The following is a 15764-nucleotide window of genomic DNA, read 5'->3' on the forward strand; positions in this document are numbered from 1 at the left end:
TCCCTAAATCACGGCTCCTTCTTCTAGCCGCAAGCCCGAGGGATAATCTGCGGAGTTGCAAACTCCACGATGGAGCCAGCGGGGGGCATCGCTGTGGGGAGGGCAAATTTATTTGGGCAAAAATCATGTTGAAATGCTGCATTTGGTATTTTGATTTTTTTCAATAATTGTTTTTAACCTCCTGGCTGTTGTTCTTCCACTCTCCTTAAATTTAGACTCGTCCTTTACTCAACATCACCTACAAATAACCGCATTTCAGGTTGCACACATAATCCGATGGCCCTTTCTTTCTTTCCTGCTGCCCTGGGGTTTGTAGTTGTAGGGAAGAAATATGAAACTTTAATGGTTAATGGGGATTCTTCCACTGCACAGAAATACTTCCAGGCTATTTAAACTACACGGAGCATTTTCTTCCACTGCTCCCTCAAATCATCCAAAAGGAAAATAGATGGAGGAAGGAAGGGAGATTTTCTCCCGCTCTCAGCTAAGCGATGCCTAAGAAAGGGTCAAAACGTGGAGCGTGATGCTTAATGAATGGCTCTGTGTATTTAACAGAGATGAGCGAAAATGACTGAACAAATAAATAAGAAAGTCATCGGAACTGACACACAGAAGCAAGAGGAAGCATAATCTATTTTTCCAGGTAACCAAATAAATTGGCTATTGCGATGACGCCCTGGGCTCTCCCCCGAAGCGCGGAGCTGCCTGCAGTGCACGGGACCGAGGGGAAATGAGCAGGCAGCGAGCAGGGGGTTGGATCGGGCTCCATACAGACCCCAGGCAAGGTCAAGGCAAGGTAAAGCCTTGGAGGGACCCCCGGGTTGGGGAGGGCAGGGAGGACGGGGCACCCTCGGCGGCTGCTCCTGGCAGAGCCCGGGCACTGGCTGCTCCGGCGGCAGCCCCGGCGGCCCCGGCCCCGGGAACAGCGTGGGCTCGGCAGAGACAAAGGCTGGAGGGGAACAAAAGGCAGAGGGAAATAAAGGCGACTCGTGCGGGGTCGCTGGTCTTGCTGCGGATGGGCTGTCAGTGGGGTTTGCTTATTTGTTAGCAAAAACATCTAATATTCTAATGCTCATTTTGGCTGCCTAGAAATTGCATTTCCAGGGGCTGGATCGCAGGAACAGTTCTCCTGTCGGTGCTACTCCACAAGTGGACCCTTTGCTCTCAGACGCTACAAACACGGGTAAAACACACCGAGTCTGGGTGACACACTGCCTCCCCCAGACTGCGGCACCCACACCACCTATTTGGGGCTGATTCGTGCTTTAACGACAGCCCAAACTACGGCTGTAACGGTAACGTTTCGCAGTTACTGTTTACCCGGGCCCAGAACACCTTTAGGATCCTTTTTTAATTAATGAGCACCGATTTAATGAGGGAGCCTTGCAAAGCCAAAAAGCCTTGTCATACCATGTGGGGAGGGTTTCGGTCCCCCTCGGGGAGCCACAGAGCAGGGATGGGTGCAGAGGCAAAGCCCTGAGACCCGTCAGCCCGGGTTTGACCCCCGATGTACACGGGGGAGAGACCGTATGGAACTACAGCCCCGATGCACTGCTCGCTTCAGCGCTTCAGCCTATCCCCTCGATAAAAAACAGCAAAAAATAATGCAGGAAGAAAATAAACCGAAGCAGATGAAAAAGCGGGGAGAGGCGGCTCTTCCCCAGGACAGCCCCGTGCCCTCCCAGGCTGTGTGGGGAGAGCTCCTGCCCCATCGCTTGATCTGTTCCCCCCATTTATAGAGATTATTTGCACTTCTAAAAGCCTGAACAAGGCTGCAGCTCCTGGGGGCCGGGAACAGGCTGGGAGAACAAGGGATTTGGGCTGACCCCGGGAATTCCCCGCTGCTGCATTGTTTCAGGGCAGCCAAGAATTAGCAAAAGGGGGCACTTCGACTTTCGGGGGAGGGAGGGGATGTGTCCTCCCTAGCTGGGGAAAAATCATATTCTGCTGGGTAGAAATATTCTTGTGTTGTCGATTCTGGTGTTGCATTTAAATAAAAATATCCCAGGAGGGGGAAAAAGTTACTGGGAGAAAAACCCAGGGTTCCCTCGTCCTGTGCTGGCCACATTTTTCCTAAATTTTTATTTACAAATGAGATTATTTCTCCATGTTTTCAAAATTATGATGGATTTTTTGTTTTCAAGAGAGAAAACTCTGACTTCCCTGCTCTTCCGTCCCCAGGGGACATCTGTCCCTCGGCACAGCTGGTCCTGCGCTTTATTGGGGTTGGTACCAGCAACCACAGCTCTTCCCTGGATTTCCTCGGGTGGGCGATTGCCTTGGTGCGACACTCACTCAGCTGCTCTCTCTGAGCCCGAGTGGCCTGGGCAAAACCTGCCCGGGTTTGGCTTCTCCTCCTTTCGAACCCCTTTGCTCATGAAGGCGACTCACCATGGCTCTATCCTCTTCGCAAAAGGTCATACCTGCTAGTTCTGTGTTTTAATCTGACAACGAGCGAGGGCTCCGCCAGATGGGCCCTAGCGATGATGATGTTACAGGTGCTCTTCAGAGATGAGCTACTTTCCCAGCAAGAAAGGCAGGAGTCTTTCCCGGAGTGCAAAGCACAAGATGAGATTTGCTAAAGGAGCACTTGGACGCTGCCGACGTTCGGAGCCAGGGCAGGAATCAAGACGATGCCTGATGAAGAAAGGCCCATTAATTTGGTTGAGGATGGTCCCTATAGACAAACCGCATCCACGATGATCCAAACCCTCTGCTTCAATCCTCCTCCCAGGTGGCTTTCCCAAAGCCTGATGCCACAGCAGCCAGCTGGAGGGAGGACCAGCCAAACCTCAGCTCCGTGGAGGGCACCTGGAACTTGGTGCATGTGGGATCAGGTGCTCCTCACACCTTGGGGCTTCCCTGGAGGACACCAAGGCCACCCTAGAGCACCCTGCCAGGCCACCACGGGTTCCCAGCCTCTCCAGAGGGATGCAAGCATTTACAGCCACCCAAAAAGCCCCTTCTCTCCTGCTTCTCCTTCTCCTCCCTGGTACTCATCCAGCCTCTTGCTAATCTAAGGGCTGGGACTGGTGAGCGCTGCCGAAACCTGCCTGGTCTGACCAAGGGCTTCCCCCTTGCAGGTGGCCATGTCTCACTGAAGCCCCTGGCACCCACTGCCCAGCCTAGCACATCGCCTGGCACCTCGGTGGGCTCTGGATGGGGTCCCATGGTCCGGGATGCCCTTTGCTGCCCATTCCCATTTCTTCCCAGCCAAAAGCCCAGCTCTGTAGCCGGCACAATCCCACCGGCTTTCACACCTCATACCGGTCTGCCCAAACCAGAACTGGTCCTGTAGGCTGCTCACGCCATATGGGAAGGTCGTATCTGAAGCATCATCCTGCCCAGTAATACCTATAAAAAGGAGGAAGGCGGCTGCTCTGGGCTTTCAGCATCTCAGGCGTGAACCTTCCCCCCCAGTGGAAACCAGGGCTTATAATGGAGTTGCTGACACCACCTCAATTACCGCCGCGCTGCTCGACACCCTGTAATGAAGGAATTTTCCTCTTTTTGCAGTGTGAATACTAATTGAGACGGGCTCCAGCACGGCACCAGCGCAGGAGGATGGTGCCATCTAAAGGAACCGAAGGCAAAGAAGAGCAGCAGCCGCTGCCGAGGGGGTGCAGAGGGACCGGCAGCATCATTTTAGCTGCTGTGAGGGTGGCTCAACAGCAGGGCCCCAGCTCAGCAGAGGCTTCGAGAGGAAGTTTCTCATGGGGGTTTGATGGTTTCATGATACCATAGAGATAATGGGGGCCCTCATTTTGCATAGAATTTTCCTATTTCCTACAAAGCTGATGTTCAAGGGTATTTTCCTTCTAGCACCTTCTTGTTTCCATCATGTACATAGCTGATACCAGGGGAATCGAGGGTAATGTCTGACGACCTGGGATCCTCGATCCAAGCAAAGCAGGGCCATCCACCCTAAAGCCAAGCAGTCGTGATCCTAGAGGACTTGGTGCAGATCTTTGGGATCAGGTTTTGGAAGAGCCTGTACCCCGCGTACACAAGCTCAGTCCTGTCCTGGTAGCCTTGCTGGAGCATCAGGGATGGTTACCGTATGGGAACGGGGAACCGGGACCTCCACAGAAAAGCTTTTGAGCTAACCAGTCTAACTCAACCCATGGGCACATCTGCTGACGCTCTGACCCAGCCTCAGCTCTCCCTCGTGAATTCCCTTTGTCAAGAGGGCTGCAGTCATCCAAAAAATCCTCTTGGCATATGCAGCTAACAAGCCCAAACCAACCCCGGCATTCCTATTTTACCTTTTTTGACTCACTGCACGCTATGAAAGAAACATCAGTCATGATTTACAGAGCTGCCGCAAGAACCCTGCAAGATGGGACTGCCCGCTGAATTCCAGGTACGTGAGGAAGGTTGACGCTTTTGTTTTGGCAATTAATTAATTTTCACCGGGCTTTCACTTTTACAACCTCTTTTTCCACTTCCCAGGTTGCTCAACTCGAAATCAATAAGACCACCCCGTGATAAAGATGTCGTGCTGAATGTATATGTCATTAATCACTTGAGTTACCTTTCAACCCAGCGCGTTTCCTTTGTTGGAGCCTTCCCTCGAGGTACTGGAAAAACAAACAGACACATTTATAACAACCCCTTAGGGCTAAGTCAACAGTTGCATTCACCTCCTTAATCAACATCTTGGGCTTAACCAAGATCATCTCTAAAACTCCTCAAAGAGCTACAAAGCAGTAACTGTACTTTCCCAGTGCGGAAAATTGGGGTTTTACAGGGCATGATGATAGACTTCATCGAAAAAATTCTCCTAACATCATTGCTCGCTGCTGGGAGCCCTAAAGTCATTGCCTGGACTGAAGCGAGCGTTCAGGTACCTGATGGCATCATGAAGACATGCTTGGGCACGTTTTCCAAGCCATTAATATTTGGCTGTGGTGCAACAGAAGATGAAAGACCTGGAGTCCCTTGCTTTCACCTACCCAAAGCACGTATGACATGGACCCATAAAACAGGCCCTGCCATGCCTCGGTCCTATTCTTACGTGTCTCTTGTAGAAGAGCGATGGGAAGGTCAACAAGTCAAGAGCTGGAGCACCCGGGACCATCGGGGTTACGGCCACCCACAGGAGCTCGCTCCAGCCTCCTGGGGCTCGGGGCTCCCCGTTTGCAGGATCCGGCACAGCCTTGCGCTTTCTCGGTCAACGAGAGCACCAGACCCGCTGTGGGGTCCCTCTCACCCGCAGCCCTTCACCCAGCCTGGCCCCCTCTTCGTCTGAAGCTCTCCACAGCCTACCAGGAATGATAGAGCCTCTGCTGAAGTATTCAAAATATTTTTGAATGAAAGTGTCAGTTCAAGATCCTCAGCATAAAACATACCTAACAAAGCCTATTTGCAAAGTAAATTTACTCTGGATTTCCGATACCTAGGAAAGTTTTTTCTATTATATTTATTTAAAATTACAACAGTTTACATTAGAAACAAGCTCAAACAATTAAGGTAAAAGATAAATAACTGCATACAGTTTAATTTTACAAAATGCAAACATACATCTTTCATTGTTCCGTTATCCGAGTATTAAGTGCAATATAATTGTCGGATGCATTTTCGCTGACTTAAATGTTATAAAATTAAACAGGCCTGACTTTTATGAAATAATCTTTATTTTCCTCCATCGTGCAAGCAGTGGCCTGCGATGGCACCAAGTTTTTTTGGGGGGACACCTTCAAACGAAATGTTTGGGTTCTGCTGTGCAGCAGGGTTCCTCTGGATTTCAGATGGCCAAAAGTACCACCCGGCAAGATGCAGTCCCGGGAAGGAGGAGTCGGAGGTTGCCTTCGGAAAAACAGGGCATCATCCCGGCTATTAACCTGGCAGGGAGAGCTGCGGGAAGCTCCGAACGCCGTGGTGAGCAAGCATGCAACACGTGCCATGCTCTCCTTGCTCCCCTCACTAAACACCCCTGGGGGACATGCTCTTTATTTGGGATGCAATTATAAAAATTGGCTTTGAAATAATCCTTTTATAAGGATGAAAAAAAAGAAATAACAGGCGGCTTATGTGCTTATACTGTAAGGTTGGTACCGTACGTATAACAGCAACTCGTAAAGGCAGTATTATATCAACAGCAGAGTGCCCAGAGGTCTCAGAAAGAGTGGGACTGTTTTTTGAGGAATATACTGAGTCTGAAGGAAGAGCAGGGAAAATTAAAGCCGATTTTATCTTATTAGGGCCCTGATGTAAAGAGGCTGAAAATGAAGATGATGATACATTTCGGAAAGCAATGGGAAAGGAGGGACATGGCAAAACAACAGCAAATAATGCCCAGCCTGGAAAAGGCAGGTAGGAAGGTCTGTCTGAGGAGGTGAGCGGGGGGGCAGCTGGAGCAGAGCTGGGGACCCACCGCGCGGCAGGGATGCCCTGGGGCAGAGCAAAGGCGAGCTCACCGCGTGCCGCAGTGGCATCGCGGTCCCCGGCGCCGCGAGCCGGGGGCCAAGACAGCACCCCGTGGCTAAACCCAGAAGCACTTGGCAGCTAATTGGGGCATAAGTTACGGATGGATCATATCATTTTGAGCCACGGACTGGGCTCACAAAGGTCTGCAGGTGCTTAGGGATAATCCTGTAAACCCCTATTCCTCCAGCTCTTTGAAGACGCCCGCGGCTTTCAGCAAGCCAAGAGGAGAGGCGGCGTCTCCTGCCGCTTCTGAAGGGCTGAAATGTGCCCTCGGAAACACTGGCCTTATCCCAGCCCTTTGCATCCATAAGGCACGTGCTGTGAAAGGCAGCTTTCCCCCGTCAGCTTCCCAAGCACCTTTATTCCTTCATAGCTACAGCACCTGCCTGCTTAGGGCTTTAGGAGGCGATGCAGCCCCCGCATCACACCACCGCTGCTCCGGTAACATCTTATTACACCCCCTGAGTTACGAAGACCATATTTGTCTTGAAAACAGGCACATTCCTCTTGTGTAAAGATGCCTCCAGCCACCTCCTGGGTGGGCATGAATCACACCAGCCCACCGAGATTGGCCCTATAACTCCTGTCGGCGGCAGCCCCGGCGCAGGGTGCGTGCGCGGAGGATGCCGGTGAACGCCGGGCACATGTTCCAAGGCAAATCAAGTGTTTCGATAAGACGAGCCGGACGTGCAGGCGCTCGATGTTGATTTGTGGCGGCGGTGCTGAAAAGGCAGCACCTCAGCTGGTGTAAACAGGCACCGTTCCTCGCCGGGAACCTGGGTCAGCTCGTAAAATGGTGTAACTCAGTGTAGCCCTATGGATGTCACCACATCCCCACTAATTCACCCCTGCTGAAAACCCACTCCATGGGATGAAAGCATTAACTCTGCGGCTGGACAGCTGCAGGGACACATCCCAGACCTCTGCCTGCCTCCAGAACTGAAAAATTGCAATGCAACTTTTTTTTCCCCCTCTTTTTTTTTTAATAACCCTTTAATTCTTTCCCTTACAGCTGCATTCTCCGTTGTCTACTCCTGCATCCACAAAGAGAGGCTGCTGAAGAAGAAGCCGGCGTGCTAATAACTCACTACCTAGGCAGTCGCAATGCCTCAGCCTTCACTCGCACCCCCCAGACAAAAAGGCCATGTGTCACAGCCCCGAGACAAATGCTCCTGGCACAATGCTGCGACACAAGCGAGGGGGCCGGAGGTCAAAAGTTATTTGTGTAAGCCAGTATGCTTTCAGCGGGAAGACATAGCTGGAACAAAACTTTAAAGGTCAGTCTTGTCTCCCTTTTTTTTCCCCCCCTGTCCTCCTGCCTGCACCTGTCCTGAGGGCTCTGCCTGCACAAAAGGCAGGCGAGGGGTTGCAAAACCCCCTGGCGAAGGGAGTGGGGTGGGAATCATCACCCTTGGGATGCCTTGGGAAGCAGGAGAGCAGAACGCGACAGGGAGAGCCAGGCTCTACCTGCGCCCATGGGCCAGCTCAGTTTGCTGGTGGCAGAGAGGAGCAGCCGATGCGTTCAGGTCCGGTGCAGCATCTCCATTGGGAACCTCTTGACTGGCCTGAGGTCTGCCCGCTTTTAGGGAGGCAGTGTTCACAAGGCGGCAGCGAGATGGAAATTTGGGTGATTTGCATGCAAACGCATGGACTGGTGAGAGGAAAAGAAAAGGAAAGGAAGGAAAAAAAAGAAAAAGAAAGAAAGAAAAGAAAAATTAAAAAAAAAAAGGGGGGAAAGCTTGCGGCAGGCCTGAGCAGACGGTGGTGTCTCTATGGAAATAGGGAGGGGGAGAGCGGGCGAACATGTCTGAGAGGCAGCCACCCTGCCACCAGCCATCTCACAACTTTATTGGGGAACCCCCTGTGATGGATGCATTTAGGTAGAACTTGCTTTCCCTGAAAATTCACCCAGCCTGGGACTGCATCGCTATATATCTGCTAACAGAGTCGCTGTCCTCAACTTCAGTGACTGACAGCAGAAGTGCTGTTCCCAGCTGTGCCTCCTCCAGTTGCTAACTGGTTTAAACTGGAGCACCGCTAGCACCCTGAGGCAAGCGTGGAGTACCAGCAGGCCCACAGAGATGCACCAAGGGGATCAGGAAGCCTCAGAGCACTCTTGGATGCTTTCTTCTCCATATTAAGGAAATCTGGGCACAAAGCAATATAAAATTCTCAGGAGCCAGGGACTTTGCTGGGATGGTCAGAAAAGAAGCCAGAAATGGGGGAAACCCCCACTCTCTATCTAGAAATTATATTCCTTTTGCAAAATAAAACGGTAGTTCTTAATTTTAGCCAACAAATATAGGGTTTTTTCCCCTCCATATGGGATTCATGAATTGCTGGTTTTTCAAAGAAAATCACTCTCACGATAGAGGACTAACAGCAGAGGCGCTGGCTGATGGGAGAGCAAGGTACCGTGTGCTCCAGAAGCTCAGACCCCCCCAAAGCAACGTGTGCTGGAAGGACAGGAGGAAAACACGTGAAAGCAGCCCTGCTGACGGGCAGCTCCTCTCCCCAGCTCCTCCTCTCGGCCATTCTCCCACCTCCCCTGCAACGAGAAGGACCAAGAGCAATTTGGCAGGGCTGCACACGACTCGCGCTTGATGGGGATGCTGAACTCAAGGCCAAGCATCCTCACTGAAGCTGCTGCCCGGGCTCTGGGAGCAGGCAGGGTTTGCCACGGAGGCCCTGCGCCGCGGGGAGACCCGCCGGGGAGCAGCTCATCCCCCCCAGGAATGCGCCCACCCCCTTCACATGAGAGGGCATCCTTGGAGAGCGAAACAGGGTCCTCACCTTTCCCTCTCCTTTCAGTTCCCTGGGACAAAACATAAATACCTCCAGCCAAGTGCACTCAGTACGTACTTGTTTGCCAAGCCATTATCTACTCCTGGGTTATGAGAAGGCATTTGTGTTTCAACGGGAATCCAATCAATAAATTCCACAGTCTTTCACCCTCTCTTCTTGGCAAACATATCCATCCCACCCCACTACACCAGGTTTTCTCCCTTTGCTGGAGTTAAATATTTGTGGGGCCTCTTGTTAAAACATCGGGAGCACCAGGCTACAGCAGAGGACTCCGGCCGGCGCTGGCTGGGGTTTTCACAAGGAAAGCCTCTCCTCCCTTGGAAAGGGGTGGGTGATGGAGGAGGCAATTGTCCTGCTGTTCTCCCCACCCCAACCAGTGGTTTTGGTCATAGAAAAGGCAAATCAAATGAAAAACCATCCTCCTTCGAGCTGGACTCGACGATCCTTATGGATCCCTTCTAACTTGAGATGTTCTGTGATTCTGTGATCCCTACCACAACCTTTTAGAATACTACCTTGCCCATAATCAGTTGAAGGGATGGACCTTTCTGGTTTCAAAGCAAGAAAACCTCCTAGTTTACCGCATCAAGGATAAATCGGATGCCAAATGGTCCCCTCTGAAGTCCCCTGGGTGCCTCTGAAACTCATCCCTGGTTTGTAGGAGAGACACTGGGAAGGGGCAAGGCTATATCCCAGGTCAGTTTGTCCGGGAAGGGCTTTGGCCCTTCTGAAAGCACCGTGATATAAGGTGACAGCAGCTGTGACAGCAGCCCTTTAGCAGCAGCTGGTGCATCCAAGTGTTCCCTGAACCCGCCCGCACCCGCTCCAGCCTTCTGCTGGCATTGCCTTATCTGAGCGTGTATTGCCAGGGCAAGAAGGTGTTTCCCTCTGGCAGGGTGCAAGGACCTGCCATAACTGCACTCCTAGCACCAGGAAAAGAAAGCATATATTTTATAAGCTTTATTTTAGAGGCAACAGCAAGCTGAAGTTATTGGAGGGTGTTTTCCTGGTACAAAATCCACTCCCCATTCTCTCTCCTGAAGAGGGGAACTGTGTGTCCCAGAAGTGCTCAGCACTAATTGGGAACTTTTATTAGGGACTCACAACCATCTCGCACTGCCTGCAGAGACTGCCGCTCTCAGCCCTGCATTTAATAACCATCCACATCTCTGCTCCCAGATTTCTCTCCGCAACCTCTTTCTGTCTGGAGCAATGGAGTCTGGAAAAGTATGTTTCCAATTAAGATTATCAACCGCGTTATTAAATGAATTCAATGAGCGCTAAGATCTGGAAGTTTTTTCCAGGCCAGATAGGTACCAGACATGCTATGCAGACACTCTTGTGTCTTCTCAACATATGGCCTTGCTTTGTGCGTTCATGATGTGCATCTCCAGTAAGTAACTTAGAGCCTGACCGTCCCATCAAGTCGAGATGCATTAGACCAGTCAGAGGGAAAACTCCCACGGCTGCCAGCAGTGAGAGGGGGTGGGTTTTATACTGCTGCCACCACCACGTGCAAGCAAACCCCTCAGGTACGGACGGGCTTTTGCCCCAAAATGCAGCTCCTACCCAACAGGTAGGGTCCGGCTGCAGAGCTTCCCACCCCGCAGCTGGTAGGCCCACTCCTTCGATCACACCTGGTTAGGAAATTTTGATGCTTTCTTATACCTTATTATATAAGAAAGCCGTGTTGCAACCTCAGACTGAGCCGAGCTCTTTCAAGGCTTTGCTCTGAGTCAGAAGACCTTTGCAAGACCTTCAGTTACGGGCGGATTTGAAGGGACTTTAGGATGCCAGGCTTTCAAACTTTCCTCTTGTGCTTGTCTGTGTTTTCCCTAAGGTGCTAGAGAGCATATCATGCAGTCACAGACTTGAAGAGAGATGCTAAAAGTCCAAGGAAATCAGGTGTATTTCCAGGGAGAGCAACCCTGATGGGCAGCTTTAGCCTACCCTGGTCGTTAAAGGCTCGTAGAGTAGAGCACTGAAGTCAGTGGCGGCAGGGCTTTTGTGGCAGCTGAGAGTCTCAGCTCCTTCCTTGAAATAAAGCATTTGCTCTCCTCATCAGGAATATCTTATGGAAAAGAAAATATGTCACTGGAGCAACGGGGAGTTTCTGACACAAGTAATGGGAGCTGAAAGGTATTGGCCCCGCTGCAAGAATCTCTCAATCAAAAGCCGATATTAAACAGCAAAGGCTGCGGCGAGGAGGGAGGAAATTCGTAGCAGAGGTTGTCAGGGGGGCAGGAGCTGCAGGCACTTGATGGGGAGCTGGGCCGGCGCCAGCTGCCGATCGGGGAGCACCTCGAGCTGGGACATCCCGCAGGCCCCGAGCGGCAGCGGGGAATGGGGGTCGGGGGGGATTTCAGGCCATTTCCCACTGAGACGGGGAAAGGGAAATAAAACAGTCCTTGGATTATTTTCCATTCCTATGTTAGGGGCATCCGCTTGCTAGATGAGGTCAGGGTCATCCCGCTGGCAGGGCAACAAGCCCTCCTCTGCCTGTGCCCCGGGTGGGCGGGAGGGGAGGTGGTGTGCAGGAGGCCAGCCAGCTCCTCCTGGGACGCCGTCGCGTTGGCAGGGCTCGTCCTGCAAAGAGCACAGCCTTGGCCGAGCAGGGTCCGTCTGCACGTACAGGAGCCCAGCCAGGTGCTGGAGCAGGGGGCGGGTTGGGAAGGGAAACCTGTGATTTCCACCCGGTTTTATAGGGTGGTTGCTCAGCTGGGATGCGAATGGACAGAGGAAGAGAAGGAGCGGAGAGGCATCCCATGCTTGCTTTTCTCCCTAAAACCATGTCTCTGAGACCCTGGGGTGGGTAACTGGGCATGGGGGAGCCCTGGATTTGTCCCAGAAGCAGCCTCTCTGCAGTAAGGGATACCTTGCGGCATGCCGTGGTTGCTCCTGCTCGCTCAGTTTACACATAGCCGTGGACACCGAGGTTTGGGCTGACCCCAAACGGAGCACATTATCCAATAGCACATTCCCCCTTGGCTCAGTCTGTAATGAATCGTAGGGAGAGAGGCACCACTGGAGAATGAGGGGCATTGTGGCAGCATCACATGTATCCCAAAAAATGAAATAAAATCAGGCTGTATTATAACAACTGTATTATATCAGGCTGATTTTTAATTAGGGCTATTAGAGGGATAGTCCTGCAGTCATTGAAATAAACGGGAACTATCTTTAAGCCTTAACCTTTTTAATCATCCCCGCATGGCATACCAGAGCTTGTGAATAGGAGCCTTTTGTTCCTCCAAAAACATCCAGCAGACAATTGCATGTGAAGGCATCATCTATATTAAATAGACAACCTGTCAAGAACCAGGCAGCTTGTTACCCTCAAACCACATGCCTAGATAAAGGAGAGGGTATCAGGCCAGATTTTCGAAGGCAACTGTGCTCACAAAGGCAAATTAAAGGCCTTGGGAGCTGTGTTTACTCAGCACCTCTGAAAATGGTGGCCTGGTGGCCACGATCCAGGTGCTATTGAATTCCCTGGAAGGGCTCCACTGGGCGTCAATGGGCGTTGGATCAGGCCCCATGGAGGCAGCGATGTCTCAAGGGAAATGTGACCTGAATTAATACAAATAAATAAATCTCTCTCTCTCTTTAACAGAAACCCAACTGTTTAAACTGTAAATGAACTATTTGGGACTTAATGTGTATTCATGAGTCAGGCAACAGTGTGAAGGCTAACAACTAAACTATGCTGGTAAACCACAAATCCTCTGAATCAATATTGTTCAGTTTACTGTACTAATAACGGCGAGTGGTGCTATATGCAGTGTTACTGGGATGGTGCTACAGCAGATTGGGGTTTTTTTGCCCTTTGCATGTCCACAGTCAAAACAGACATAAAACACACCTTCAAAGTAAGGCGGGGTCCGACAAAAACATTTGAAGCACCATCATGTCCTCCGCAAGAGCACGGAGCTGCCAGCGCCTTGCTGGATGGGTGGTGCATCCCAGCTAGCTCCTGCTTAGGCTCCTTCACTCAGCCTTCTCTCCATCACACCCCTACCAGCGAGCATTTATCCCCCAAAAGTGGGGTGGTCTACCTCTGATAGAAAAGGAGAGGTCGGTGGTCTTCCAGAGGAGTAAGGCTGATCACACGCTTTCTCTGAGCGCTCCTGTTAAACGGTCTGAAACCTTTCTCTTTGCTCTTCCCTTTTCCTGGTGATACAGGGTGCCACAGCCCAAGAAGTGGTGTTTGGGGGTGCTGCCCACAAATTTTCGAGCCCAGAGGGGCAGCTGGAACAGCAGAGGCATTCGCAGAGATAAGCCAGCAGTGAGGCTTACAGGCTCCAGGGATGGAAGACCTTGCTGGCACCAAGGAGAGGGCTTCCATCCAGTATCCAGTTCACACACCCAAAGCACATTTTGGGCACAACAGCTAAAAGGCAGACTGTGAAAGCCATTTAAGTACCTGGAGAGGTGGGCAAACGCTGGAAGAAATTTGGAGGAACAGCAGGCTTTGCAAAAGATCTGGCACCTCATGATGTCCCCGTGGGAGGACGCAGGATTCCGTGTGTGCCATGGTCAGCATCACTCGGCGCTTCCCAGCACCGATGCCTCCGCGCAGGAGGGTCCTGAGGGCTGCACCTGGGGAGGACAGGGATGCTCGGGGTGCGTAAGAAGGAGTCTGGGGCGTGAGTGACAAGGTGTGACTCTGGCGGGGTGTTTCTCATCTTCTCTTATTTTTCCTTCATGTCACTGGGATTTTGAGCCCCCCCAGGGACATGACAGTAAGATTGAGGACCAGCACATAGTTCTGCCTTACCACTAGATAAAACTGAAGCGTATGTTAACATGTGGCTCACCAAAAGTGCTTGGAAAATATTGAAATTATACAAGTTCCCCAGCACAGGAGTCAGTGATTTCCATAGCTCCACCAGGATTTCAGCTGATTTCATTATATCTATGTATATACATTTCATTTACTTGAAAATCAAGGTAACTGTGTTGAGTTATAAACTAAATTAAGGGGAGGCTCCATGATGTGCCTGGAGTTTCCCGCCCAACTGCCTTCCCTGTAGGAAAAGCTCTTCGAAAGGCAAGAAATCAGAGCCCAGAATTAAACAAATCATGCTTCTCTCCGGTTTTAACTTTTAAAAATATTTTTCTTTGGCTTGAGCAAGATCTAGCCACGCTCCCCTAGTCCTCGTTTAAATGCAAACCTATTTCAAACCCGTGTCCCCTGTATCGAATCTTTTGCCATATGCTCCCTCCAGTGGGCAAAGGGCCTCAAAGCAAAGGCAGCAGAAAGGCTCCGACTTTCTGCTCTGGGACCCTATGGCAAACCTTACCTGGCCAAAAGAGCTGAGGCCAGTTTGGCTTTGACACCCAAGGGCCCAGCCGGCTTTTCCCTTCTTGCCCTGCTAAAAATCCACCTGAAAATGTTACTTTAATTGCAGGAGGAAGGATAAGTTTTGCTGGAGCTTGTTTAACCTTGGCCAATCCGGCCCGATGCAAGCTCAGGAGGTCTCAGGCCACTCACTTCTCTGTTTATTCTCCCGGGCTGGTTTTAGGGTACCTTTTTAGGATCCCTTGCCCACCCATCCCCATGATCACCTTCAAAGCCTTAGCCAGGACTTTCACTGCCTAAATAAACCATGACAAACCAGTTCTTCCTTTAAGAGCCAATATTTTATATATATTAAAAAAATCTGATGTGCAATCTTCATACAGCTACAAAATCACCTTGTACCTCCTGCCTCAGCCATAACTAACTTTTCAACACCCACAGCTGCAAAATGGGAACCTTTGGTTAATGAACAATGGGAAACCCATTGTTTGGCAGTTTTAGAGGCTAGGCAGAAAGAATGCACACTGTCAGCGTGGCTCTGGGTCTCAGGGGGAACAGATTAAGAGCACAGTGACCCACAAGCTGCCATCCAAAGCCAGCTTTCCTGTTAAAGCAACACGTGTGCTTGGACCGGTGCTTTTACCCCTCTGGGTTGCTCAGGTTTGTAATTTATGGCGCACTCAGAGCTTGAAATTTGGCTTGCAGAGGTGTCACGGTGCCTAAGGAGACTGAATATAATCCCCAATCAACGTTATATCCTGGAAATGGGGTGCACTTCTGAGATCCCCCCCAGACACAGGTGTGGGGTGGGGAAGAGCACATCACCCTGACCTGCCCATATGTTTGTTTGGCCAAGACATTATCCCATCCTCTTCCAAACTGTTGATGTATTTGACCTCTTCAGCATCCCGTGGCAGCAGATTTCCTAATTCCTCATCGATATTGAAAGCGTATTTTTTCAGCGTTCCCCCCGGTTCGGTGTGGATTTGAAAGGCTCCTTTCTCTGGGCTGCTCTGCCCATGTGGCTAGATGTCTGCAGACAGACGGGTTTAATTGCGGGATCACGGCCTGTGTCATTACTCCTGGCATCCCGCGCTCCCAGGAACAATAGAGCTCCCTCTGCTAAAACAAGCACCTACAGCATTAGTTAAATCAAAGCCCTTTCAAACTGACCAATTCCCCCCAAGAAAATGCAGTTTTCCTATTAAGCCTGAAAGCAATTATCTGG

At 51.0% G+C, this 15764-nt stretch overlaps 1 long non-coding RNA gene across 2 annotated transcripts; it reads left to right on the top strand.

The window, feature by feature from the left end:
* Window positions 1–3186: 3186 nt before the first annotated feature.
* LOC142055578 (uncharacterized) lies at window positions 3187–14857 on the top strand. Of its 2 annotated transcripts, none has more exons than XR_012659986.1 (5): window positions 3187–4363; window positions 4453–5880; window positions 6204–6315; window positions 7442–7706; window positions 13417–14857. It is a non-coding gene; the product is annotated as an uncharacterized LOC142055578 (long non-coding RNA). The 2 variants fall into 2 exon arrangements; XR_012659985.1 differs by lacking the exon at window positions 13417–14857 and adding an exon at window positions 8802–9386.
* Window positions 14858–15764: the final 907 nt, after the last annotated feature.

This window comes from Phalacrocorax aristotelis, chromosome 3 (genome assembly GCF_949628215.1).
Source record: "Phalacrocorax aristotelis chromosome 3, bGulAri2.1, whole genome shotgun sequence".
Classification (NCBI taxonomy): Eukaryota; Metazoa; Chordata; class Aves; order Suliformes; family Phalacrocoracidae; genus Phalacrocorax; species Phalacrocorax aristotelis.